The 12,789-nt window shown below is 37.4% G+C and overlaps 1 protein-coding gene across 9 annotated transcripts in view; it reads right to left on the bottom strand.

Annotated features, from left to right (window-relative positions):
• TMCC1 (transmembrane and coiled-coil domain family 1) overlaps nucleotides 1–12,789 on the bottom strand; it is a 272,181-nt gene that overhangs the window by 171,817 nt on the left and 87,575 nt on the right. For all 9 annotated transcript variants that reach the window (XM_053599170.1, XM_053599166.1, XM_053599167.1 and 6 more), the window contains one exon: nucleotides 3,578–3,637. The gene's annotated coding sequence lies outside the window, so the exon portion shown is untranslated. The remainder of the gene's footprint in view (nucleotides 1–3,577; nucleotides 3,638–12,789) is intronic.

The following is a 12,789-nucleotide window of genomic DNA, read 5'->3' as shown; positions in this document are numbered from 1 at the left end:
AAGCCAAGAAGTCTGATAAAACTCAAGGTAGTCACAAAAACAGGTCTTTGTTGATGAAGAATTTAATTTATTTCTGTTTTAACTGGACATATTGGGCTTCTTCAGTCAACCTTCACCACACTGCATATTTTGGTAACAAACCAAAAGCATGCAAAGAAGCCAATTGTTGGCAATTGATTATTTTCTAGAATAGAAGAAAAACCCCAGAACAAGTACACAGAAAATGAAAACAGCAATAATTGTTTTTAATCCCTACAAGTTTAAATATGTGAAGAAATGTATCCATATATGAAGTATATGGATACTAGAAGAGCCATCTTAAAATAGACACCATAATAGTAGTTGATAGAATAGCCATTACTTAGGAAATCAAGAGAACAGACCACCCAACAGGTTCATTCTAGCCGAAGCAATTTAATTTCTTTCATGTATAACTACAGTTAATTATCCACATGCTAAAACTTGGTAAATTCAAATAACAGTAGTGAGAAAGAGCTATCCCAATCTAACTGCATGTGGATTTTAATGGAAAACAGGGACTTGTTAACCATTCATGTTCACTAAGTTCATCAATAACAATAACTACACATGACAGGAAGAAAATGGTAATAAAAATTATTGTAATTTGAATTCCTTGCTAAAGTACAAATACTTTTCTGGCGCCAGAAAAGTCCAGACAGAGTCAGTCTTCAGAAAGACTAAAGCTTTGCTCCATACCAACTTTAGAGAAAGGAGACTCAAAGAAATCCCTTTCTCTATAGTGTCATCCCTGACAAAGCTTTCCATATATCCACACAAGCTATAAAGCAAAGAAGTAACAAAATAACTGTGTATGATGGAAGAGTAAACGAAAGCTCAAATAGCAACCATACACCAGTATTAAATATTAAATGCAAGAAATTCAAAGGAAGCTGAAACTAAGATATGTAAAGTCAGCACAACTGCCATAGTTACTGAGATCACATGCAACCAATCAGTCAATAAGTAAGAGGGGAATGGCAGAGATGAGATTTTTCCCAACAGAAATTTGTCTCTTTTTATATTGAGTTTGTGCAAACATACAGAAAGTACCAAAAAAATGTATACACACTCTTATGCACATTTCAAGAAAGGAAAAAACTGTATTTAAATTGTAATATTAAATATGTACTGATAACTAAAGATGAATACAAGTCACGTCTGAGTACTACAATTACAAGAGGTATTCAAAGTATATACATATTATATAATACATAGATAACATCTCTTATAATGTGTATACATTTTTGGCACCCCCAGTATAAAACAAAACTGTATAAGTGCACAGAAGTTGCTAGAGAGGAGAGCTTCTTTCTAAGGTTCTGTATGTCCATATTTTCCCTTGATTTTGTGTTTAAAGGACTTTACAATTCCCTGTACTACCAAATACTTTGAACAATCTAAGCCACTATCAATGAAGTTATACAATACTCATGTCCTATGGATATACAAACTCAAGCCTCCTTCCTGGTTACTATTCTCAGAAGACCTTCTTACCATACTATATCGAAATGTAACTATGGCCCCTTTGTCCATATTTTTTCCTGCCTGTTCCCCCATCTCCTAACCTCTTCATGACTCAGGAGCAAAAAGAAGGCAACAAAGTTAAAGTTATTTGTCTCTTTACCATAAAATTGTTTATTCTAACTTAGGCAAAGTAATAGCAACCATGAGAATAGAAAGTTTCACTGCTTTTCACCCAAATTCTTGTGGCCCCACTGAAATCATGCTACCCACTGTGGCCTTCTATCCATTTCCTGATTGTGCTTTTGTTCCTGTCTTTCCATTTGAGAGAGCTAACCAAGAAACTTTTAATTCTTACTAGATTAATGACTGTTATGGTCTCTGAGACTCATTGTTGACAAAAATTTAGCCAGTAATGGCTATTTTTCAATTATTCTCACACTTCCTCATGACTTTGTCTGGTAGACTAACTAGTTATTGAATTATTTCTAACCTGCAAAGCACTGAACTCCTCAGATAAAAAGAGCTATGTAAACAAAATCATCCAGTAACACTGGAAATCAACTCATCTCTTCTTGTACTGGGCTACTTAGATCCTGCGAAAGCAGCAGACTTCTTCCCTACTTGTACTGCATTAACTAAATAATACAACTTTTTTGTTGTTATAAGTGAAATGTATAAAGTTTATCCCATGAGATTAAAAGATACTATGAATAAAGGAATGGTGTCAATGTTAGCTGAGAAACCAAATGACCTACTTATCTCATATGCACAGGCATTAAGAATTTATTACTCGGCAAATCTATTTCTTTATAAATTAATGGCAGCATTATAGACTAATCAGGTGGCATCTATTTGCTTCATATGTAAAAAAAGGAGACCGTGGTACATTTTAAGTGTCAGTAACTTCATTTAACATTTCACTAGCATTTGTGCATCACTCATTTTCAAACAACTCAAAATGATGACTGATTACAAATACTAGCATTCCCTAGGAAAAGCTAGAAACAAGTTATGCATTTCCCAGCCAAAGCTGTCTTCATAGCTGCAAAGATTAGGAAATAAAATAGTAGTGAATTCTGGGAGTTCCAAAGACAAAACTTACCTTAATCTAGCATAGAATCACCTGGCATGGAGCCCTAAAGAAACTTACACTGAGCTCTAAACATCAAGTTTTAAAATAAGAGTTCTGAAAAACAATCTATTGCACTAATTATAAAATGTAATCTGGCGCTGACACTTGTAGCTATCATCGGCATTACTGCTGTGACAGCAACACCAAGAAACATGGTCAGGACTTTGAAGGTTACTAAAATTTCCTATAGGCCAGTAGAAAATCTTTAAGGCCCCCTTTCAATATATACCAAATATTAAGGAAGATCAAATGCTATGCGAAAAATACCAAAGATGGTAATGTTGTAATAATTTACTCTTTAAAGTTGCTGACAGTAAAGAACGCATTTAAGGATTTCAATAATCTCAAAGTTGTATATCTACTTTCTTTTATATGTCAGTAAAGCTCAAAGGAATAAATAACTTTCCAGTTTATAAAATTCTCCAGTTAACTAATATTAAGATCCCTGATTTAACACAAATTCAACTACAAAGCCAAGTATGTTTGGTAAAAAGGAAATGTTGGCTTCTCTTTTTATTCATTCAGTTTCTCTGGAAAGTAATGTTCTTATTAATAAAAGTAAACCAGAGGGAAAGAGAAAAGGAAGCAAAAGGACATGGGAAAAAGAAAAGAGGTGGAAGGAGAGAAAAGTGGAGAAAGAGGGAAAAATAAAGCAGCCAACCTACGATCGGCCATTTAAAATAATTTTGTTAAATTCTCAGAATTTTCAAAAATTAATTTCTCCACCACAGTTTGCTAAAAAGACATAATATGCCTTTAGTTCACATTCAGGAAACAAGCTATTCTATAATATCAGAAATAACTGAAAAAAATTACATTTTTAAACCCCATCAAACATTTAGGAGGGTACTCCATACCAAATTATATACACATTCTTTTCTCCCTTTTTCTTTCCAATTTTTGAATTTTTTGATAGATGTAGTGACCAAAGTTTTTGGTTAACAATGAAGAGTTAGATACTTGCCTTCATCACTCTTCCTCAAGCACTTCTAAGGTGTACAAGAATCCTTTTAGGAAAAACTGAAAAACAAACAATAAGAATTACGAAGTCAAAAATTTAGAAGGGGAAACTTATCACAGATGTACAGAGAAGACTGAAAATGTAAACAATAAAGTGTCAACAGTCCTTATCGCTCACTGGTAGAGTATGGTAATTTTTTCTAGTACCTTTTAGTATTTTCTAATTTTTCTGAAATGTAATCAAGAACAATTATCAAGAAAGACGATATTTTGGGAAAAAAGAATATTAACTTATCAGTATTTAAAGAGAAAGTGGAGGCTAGGAACCGCGGTTCAAGCCTGTAATCACAGCACTTTGTGGGGGGCCAAGGCGAGTGGATTGCCTGAATTTAGGAGTTCAAGACCAGCATGCGCAAGAGCAAGACTCCATTTCTAAAAATCGCTTGGCACTGTGGCAGGCGCCTGAAGTCTCAGCTACGTGGGAGGTGGGGGCAACAGGATAACTTGAGTCCAAGAGTTTGAGATTGCTGTGAGATATGATGCCACGGCACTCTGGGTGACAAAGTAAGACTCTGTCTCCAATAAAAAGGAGAGAGAAAGTGGAAAATGTCCAAGATAGCAATAAATATTTTTAACACTATCATAATGAATAAGGAATGGGCATTGCATTACTTCTAATCTTAATGTTAACATAAAATGTAAAACAAACACATGAAAGCACTACAATTTTTATGAGTAAATATTTTTTCAAGTAGCTTCCAAATCCTTATCTGCAATTTTATAGTCAAAGGCAACTCTAAAAACCATGTCTACCATGTACAATTGAGAAGTGAAGAAGCAAGGCCAGGCACAGTCACTCAGACCTGTAATCTTAGCACTCTCGGAGGCCGGGGCAAGTGGATTACCTGAGCTCACAGGTTTGAGACCAACCTGAGTAAGTGTGAGCCCCCATCTCTAAAAAACAGCTGAGCATTGTGACAGGCACCTGCAGTCCCAGCTACTCGGGAGGCTGAGACAAGAGAATCACTTGAGCCCACGAGATTGAGGTTGCTGTGAGCTATGACACCATGGCACCAAGGGTGACAAAGTAAGACTCTGCCTCAAAAAAATAAATAAATAAAATAAAAATAAATTTTAAAAAAGTGAGAAGCACAAAAATTAGTATTTTCCCTGGAAAATGAGCTTCTAACCGCCATTACCAAAGAAGCAATTTAATTAAACAAGTAGTCCGGAGACATCTGCTATATACCCAGCATTATATAGACCTGCCTTCATGGAAGTCACAATCCAGGGTACAACGTAAGATTTACTTAATTGAAACATAGGAAAACAGCATAATTAACTGCTAACGTGTGTAAGGATGACTGAAATTACCATTAGAAGTAAAGAAGATCAGTTAGGATTGGATTTGCTTGGGAAAGCTTGATGAAAAAAGAAGAGGCTTTTCAACAAAGACATGAAAAAGTGCTCACCTTCCCTAACCATCATAGAAATATAAATCAAAACCACTTTAAGGTATCACCTAACCCCGATGAGAATAGCCCACATCACAAGATGCCAAAGCTACAGATGCTGGTATGGGTATAGAGAGAGGAGTACACTTATGCACTGTTGGTGGGATTGCAAACTAGTCCAGCCTTTTTGGAAAGAAGTATGGAGATTCTCCAAAAGAACTTAAAATAGATCTCCCATTTGACCCCACAATCCTGTTACTAGGTATCTACCCAGAAGAAGAAAAATCATTTTACTACAATGTGCACTCATGTTTACAGCAGTTCAATTCACAACTGCAAAGATGCCCATCAACCCATAAATAGATTACTAAATTGTGGCATATTTATACCATTAAATACTACTCAGCCATAAAAGGAGATAGAGACATCGCATCTTTTGTATTTACCTGGATGGATTTAGAGAACACTCTCCTAAGTATTTCAAGAATGGAAAAGCAAGCATCCCATGTCAACTACATACCCACACAAGAGAAAAACACAATTAAATTCAAGAAGGTTCAGTGGTTAGGGCGCCCGCCACATACACTGGGGCTGGCAGGTTTAAACCTGGCCCAGGGCTGCTAAAGACAACAATGACAACTACAACAAAAAAAAAGCTAGACATTGTGGCGGGTGCCTTATAATCCCAGCTACATGGGAGGCTGAGGCAAGAGAATTGCTTAAGCCCAAGAGTTTGAGGTTGCTGTGAGCTATGATGCTATAGCACTCTACCAAGAGCGACATAGTGAGATACTCTGTCTCAAAAAAGTAAAAAAATAAAATAAAATAAAAATAAATTCACAAAGTGGGGAAGGAAGGAGTGGGCTGGTAAGTTTCCACCTAACGGGAACAATGTAGGGGTAATACAGCACACTTCCTGGGTGAAGGACTCAACTGCAACTTGGATTTTACCTTACAAACTCAAGTAATGTAAACTAATCATGAATACCCACATATGAACCTAAAATTAAATGTGTGTGTGTGTGTGTGTGTGTGTATATATATATTTTTAATAGGCTTTTACTGAGCTCTGAAGAACAAGAAGATGGATGAACACGCAGAAAGATACAGGCCAAGATTTCCAGCCAAAAAGCAGTAAATGCAGTTCAGTCTGGGGTCTAATAAAGAGGCCCAATGGACCATCCTGGTAGATATATATTTCTGAGTAGAAGAAATATAACACTGAATAGACAAGGCTGGGAATTTAAAGAGGGCTTCAAATGTTGGGTAATTATTTATTGAGTGCTTATATATGTTTGGCGTTAAACTGCACTGAAGTGATTTATATATACTATCTCTAACGCTCACAATAACCCTTCAAGAAAGGGTTACTCCCAATTTATATTTGAAAAGCTAAGGCCAAAAAAGGTCTAGTGACTAAAATTTTGACTTGACATAGTAGACAAGAGCCATTTTAGGATTTTGAGACTATATAGGATGTTTGGGGACTAATAATCTAGAGGCATGTAAAATGTATTAGAAGAGGAAAAGACTATAAGCAGAGAAATCTGGTAAGCAACTTGTAATAATTTAGAAAAAGGTGATAAGAAAGAGCTGAGCCCATAGCTGTGGAGAGGAATGGGTCATAAGAAACTAAATGGAAAAGAGTGAGCACACAAAAAAGTACTAAAGAGTCAACAGAAATTCCTCATATTATCATAATAAATCTTGGAAAAAGCATCTAATAAAACTGATACTTGTAGTTATTAGCTGGAAATTTACTTAAACATACAATCACCCAATTCATCCTCTTGTATCTTATTTCCACAATAAAACACCACGCATGCTTTATTTAGCTCAAAAGACTTTTGTTGCTTTTTAACAAATCTCATTGGCTCTCTCTAGTCTGTGTGAGAGTTATTTTCTTGTATCCAATTTTGGTAAGATGTCCCTAGTTCCTCTGGACCTAAAAGAGCTCAGTTGATCATATTGTTGTTTTTGTTTATTTTCTTAAATATTTCTCAAGTCTGGGGTCCAGTAAAGAGGCTCGATAGACCATTCAAGATTTTACAACTATAAAATTTCATTTTTCCTTCCTCTCACACATCATTTACAGCACAGTAAAGTGGAAAAATTTTAACTACCCAAGAAAGCTTATCTATCTTTCCTTGGATTCTTTTGAAATCTCTTTTCCTACAGTCTTTAGTAAAGATCTTATTATGACCAGTGTTTGCTATTCAAGGCTATTTTCATGCTGTCAACAAGTTTTTCCTTTTCAGACATCTAAAAAAAATAAGTCACAGTTTCTCTCACTTTTTTTTTTTTTTGGATGACAGAGGCTTTTTCCATCTGTTACCATATGCTTAGTTTTCCCTAAATAATTATCTAGTTGATCAGTCCCACCCCACAACCCACCAAGAGGGAGATACACTCTGTTTCGAGTTAAGAGAGATATAGCAAAAAAGACTGAATTATTACAGGAATAATGTGTTGTGGATTGAGCAAACAGAATTATAGAGTTTCAAGAGTCTGATATCGTCCAAAAAGAGTATAAAAGCAACACATAACCTGCAAGGATTTTTTTTAATTATACTAATTTATATAAAAATTCAAAGTATAGAACCATGTATATATTATGTTATTTGTCCTTTTCTTGAGAGTGTCACTTCATTGCCCAGGCGAGAATGCCATGGTCTTAGCATAGTTCACGGTAACCGCAAACTTCTAGGCTACAGCGATCCTCCTCCCTCAGCTTCCTGAGTAGCAGGCATGTACCACCATGCTGCCTAATTTTTCTGTTTTAGAAGACTCGGGGTCTCACTTTTTTTTTTTTTTTTTTGAGACAGAGTCTCATTATGTCACCCTCGGTAGAGTGCCATGGTGTCACAGCTCATAGCAACCTCAAACTCTTGGGCTTAAGCAATTCTCTTGCCTCAGCCTCCCAAGTAGCTGGGACTACAGGCACCCACCACAACACCCGGCTATTTTTTTGTTGTAGTTGTCATTGTTGTTTGGCAGACCCAGGCTGGGTTCAAACCCAGCAGCCCCAGTGTATGTGGCCAGTGCCCTAGCCACTGAGTTATAGGTGCCGAGCCCAGGGTCTCACTTTTGCTCAGGCTGATCTCAAACTCCTGAACTCAAGGGATCCTCTGGCCTCAGCCTCCCAGAGTGCCAGAATTAAACCAAAACTACCCCACCCAGCCATGTACTATACTATTATTTTTTTTAAAAAAACAAGTACATACTATACAGGGCATAGACTATTTCACTCTGGAATGGCAAACAGGTAATTGGTAACTATGTTACTCTAGTGAAGAACTACTATACTAACAGAAAAACATTAAAATATTCAAATCAGGCTCAGCGCCTGTAGATCAAGTGGCTAAGGCACCAGCCACATACACCAGAGCTAGTGGGTTCGAATCCAACCTGGGCCTGCCAAACAACAACTATAATCCCAGAATAGCCAGGTGTTGTGGAGGGTGCCTGTAGTCCCAGCTATTTGGGAGGCTGAGGGAAGAGAACCGCTTAAGCCCAGGAGTTGGAGGTTGCTGTGAGCTATGATGCCACAGCACTCTACCCAGGGCGACAGCTTGAGGCTCTGTCTCAAAAAAGATAAAATAAATAAAATAAAATATTCAGATCCCAAAAAGATAAGAAAACAAGATTATGGAGTAAGTAAAACACATAAAAATCAATATGTAAGATGTCAGGCCAAGTGAGGTGGCTCATGCCTATAATCCTAGCTTTCTAGGAGGCTAAGGTCAGAAGATCACTTGAGCTCAGGAGTTCAAGATCAGCCTGAGCAATAGTGAAACCCCATCTCTACTACAATCAGATAAATTAGCCGGGCGTTATAACAGGCACCTATAAGTCCCAACTACTTGGGAGGCTGAGGCAGGAGGATCACTTGAACCCAAGAGTTTGATGTTGCTGTGAGCTAGACTGAAGCCTTGGCACTCTACCCTGGGCAACAGAATGAGACTCTGTTTCAAAAATTAAAAAAATAAAAAGTTAAAAAATTAAAAACCAGTAATTGTGGTATTTACAAGAATCACACTTAAAAATAGAGAAAATAGTTAAAAGTATGGGAAAGTCATACCAACATAAACAAAAAGAAACCTGCTCTGGGTATGTTAATGAGAGCAGATACCTGGAAAAAGTTAGGTCTAAGACAGGGGTCCTCAAACTATGGCCCACGGGCCACATGAGGCTGTATGATTATATTTGTTCCTGTTTTGTTTTTTTACTTCAATATAAGATAGGTGCAGTGTGCATAGGAATTTGTTCATAGTTTGTTTTTTTTTTTTTTTTAACTATACTCCGGCCCTCCAACAGTCTGAGGGACAATGAACTGGCCCCTTGTTTAAAAAGGGTGAGGAAGAGAACAGAGGTCTTCTCAAAGAGACCACACGGATACTCCTGCAAGGTCTTCCCTGGTGACTCAGCTCTTAGAAATTTTTAGAAACTTAACATCTTGGGACCTAGAAACGAACACTTGCTTCCACTTCTGTAAAAGCCCATAATTCTGTAAAAGCTGGAGCTGACTTCTCCAGCTTGATTCAAACTGATCAGTGAGAAAGGTACCCGTGGGCTGAACTTTTTGACTACAGATAAAAAGGAGAAGATTGAGCCAGTTGGGAGCACAGCCATTTTGAATTCTTCGGTGCCGTGACTCTGCTGGCTCACATAAAGCCCTTCCTCTTTTAAACATCATGTTTGTGTGTTCATTCTCTCCAGTGGGCCTCATCTTCCACCAACATTTCTAGTATTCAAACTAGACTTTAACGCAAAAAAATTAATAAAATAATAATTTACAGAATTAACTATAATTTACTAGAAGATATAATAATCTTAAATTTGTATGCATGTAATAACACAGCGTCCAAATATATAAAGCAAAACTTAGCGGAATTACAAAGAGAAACAAAAAAATCCATAATCATAAATAAGGAAATTTTTAATACCTTTTTCGCTAGTTGAGAGTACAAATGACCAAAAAGTAGGTGTTAGAAATACAGATTTGAATAACATGATTAACAAATTGGACCTAAATAGATATTAATATAACACCAGTCACCCAACAAATACAAAATAAATATTCTTTCAAGAAGAAAAAGATCACTTACAAAAACTAACCATATGTTAAGCCCTAAGGCAAGTCTCACAAATATTAAAAAGGCTGAAATGCTACAGGTAGATTCTCCAGCCAAAGGGTAGCAAAAAGTAGAAAGAATCACATTTTTTCCCCCTCAACTAAGATTTCTTCTACTCCAACAGAGATGGAACCACAGCTGAGGCTGGACAGGTACCTAAAAGCCTTCTCTCTGACCAAAGAAAATAGTACTAACAGCCTGGAAGAATCCCACTGAAGGTAGGAAGGTAAGCCTCCATGCCCTGGCCATCCATTTGATTCTTCTCTATGATTTCCATTTTTCTCTGAAATTACATATCTAATCTTTCATGTTGTAAAATTTCTGGCAACAGAAATTTCTATTGCCAAAATTTCTGACAAACTGCTGAAGACTGACTGTGGCTACTAGCATCAGAGTGTGAAGTCCTTGAGGGCTGCAATCATAGGAGAGTTCCCGTCTGCAAGTGGGTTTTTTTTTTTCCTCAGTGACCTCAATAGGCTTTCTAACTACAGGGGAGAATCAAGGAGAAAGCAGAGAAAACCCCTCTATCAACAACCCTGTAGAGCTTGACGAGGGGAACAGCACAGACAATGGCAAACCAGCCAAGGTCTTTTTCATTGTTTTCCCTGTCTAAAAGAAGAGAGGAGGAATTCATCCATGCCTATACCACGGTAGAATCTCCATATAGATATGGGCAGGAAAGGAAGGCTAAAACCCAATATTTACCCAAACTCATGGTCACTAGCTGTCTAAAATAACAATAGCCTTAATGTCCAGAGGGGAAAGGGCTTTAAAAACCATAGCCTAAGGACACTGTTGAATACTGCAGTTGGGGAAAAAGAAAGAAGGGAAGGTAATGAAGTCTTGTGAAGGCAATACCCCAACACCTGGATTTGAGAAACTGCATAAATCTGAGGCTTAATCAGAACAACCCAGAATTCCTCTCACCCTTCACTGCCAGGCTAACAAATTTTGAGTAAAATAGTAACAATGGAATAAAGCTGAGAGAGTTGAAACAGAAACAAGCACAAAGAGAAAACCCAAGGCTAAGCAGGAAGACAAGCAGAAGGCATTACAAGGAAAACTGGGTTCCCATGCCAATATTAACTCTAGTAACCACATCAATAATAAAGATCAAACACACCCGAACCTCTGAATAAATTAACACAAATTTAAATGAACCAGCAAAAAGAAACTTGCAGTTTGCTACAAGTATATCAAATATTTACCTTGTAGCAACTGTTGTATGCAACATTCACCTTTCAACAAAAAATTACAGAACACACAAAACAGAGTAAAAACAAACACTGCCTGCAGAGACAAAGAAATCATCAGACCCAGCTTCATATATGACGCAACTTTGGAACAACTACACAGAAAATGTAAAACATGATTAATACAGTAGAAACACTATGAAAGATTCAGGTAGGTAATTTCAGAGAGAAATGGAAATCATACACAATCAAATGGAAGGCCAGAACATGGTGACCTACACCTGTAATCCTAGTACTTTGGAAAGCCAGGGAAGGAGAATTTCTTGAGGTCAGAAGTTCATGACCAGCCTAAGCAAGAGCAAGATACTGTCACTAAAATAAAATTTTTTTTTCCAGACAGTCTCATTATGTCACCCTCGGTAGAGTGCCATGTCATCACAGCTCACAGCAACCTCGAACTCTTGGGCCTAAGTGATTCTCTTGCCTCAGCGTCGCAAACAGCTGGGGCTACACACGCTTGCCACAACACCCAGGTATTTTTTTGTTACAGTAGTCATTATTGTTTAGCTGGCCAGGGCCGGGTTCAAACCCACCAGCCTCAGTGTATGTGGCCGGCACAGTAACCACTGTGCTACGAGCACCAAGCCTCACTAAAATAATTTTTAAAAAATTAGTTGGCCATGGAAGCACACAACTATAGTCCCAGCTACTCAGGAGGGCTGAGGTAAGAGGATTATCTGAGGTATGATGACACACTCAAGCCCAGGAGACAAAGTAAGGCCCTGTCTCAAATAAACAGATGGATGGATGGAATAAAATGGAAATGCTACAAGGAAAGATATGGCACATGTAACTGAAGATCCCATTCATAAACAGCTGGCTGAGATGTCAGAAATCGAATTCAGAATTTGGATTACAAACAAGATAAATAAAATGGAGGAAAACTTGGAATTAGAAATTCGAGGAGCAATTCAAAAGTCGGAATTGGAAATTCGAGGAGAAATTCAAAGGTTATCTCAAGAATTTAACAGATTTAAAGACAAAACCACCAAAGATCTTGACACACTGAAGCAAAAATTAGCAGCCCTCAAAGATCTGAAAAATACAGCAGAATCCCTCAGTAACAGAGTGGAGCAAGCAGAAGAAAGAATTTCTGACATTGACGACAAAGCCCTTGAACGCTCCCAAATTCTCAAAGAGGAAGAGAAATGGAGAGCAAAAATGGATCATTCTCTCAGAGAGCACTGGGATAATTCAAAGAAGGCTAATATCCACCTCATTGGAATCCCTGAAAGTGATGAAGTGGCCTCGCAAGGCAAAGAGGCCCTTCTCCATGAAATTATGAAAGAGAATTTTCCAGACACGCCAAGAGATTCTGAAATTCAGGTAGCAGACAGTTTCAGAACCCCAGCACAACTCAATCCCAATAA

The sequence above is a fragment of the Nycticebus coucang genome, chromosome 8 (genome assembly GCF_027406575.1).
Source record: "Nycticebus coucang isolate mNycCou1 chromosome 8, mNycCou1.pri, whole genome shotgun sequence".
Taxonomy (NCBI): Eukaryota; Metazoa; Chordata; class Mammalia; order Primates; family Lorisidae; genus Nycticebus; species Nycticebus coucang.
The sequence above is the reverse complement of the archived record's forward strand: the minus strand, read 5'-3'. Positions and strand labels throughout refer to the sequence as shown.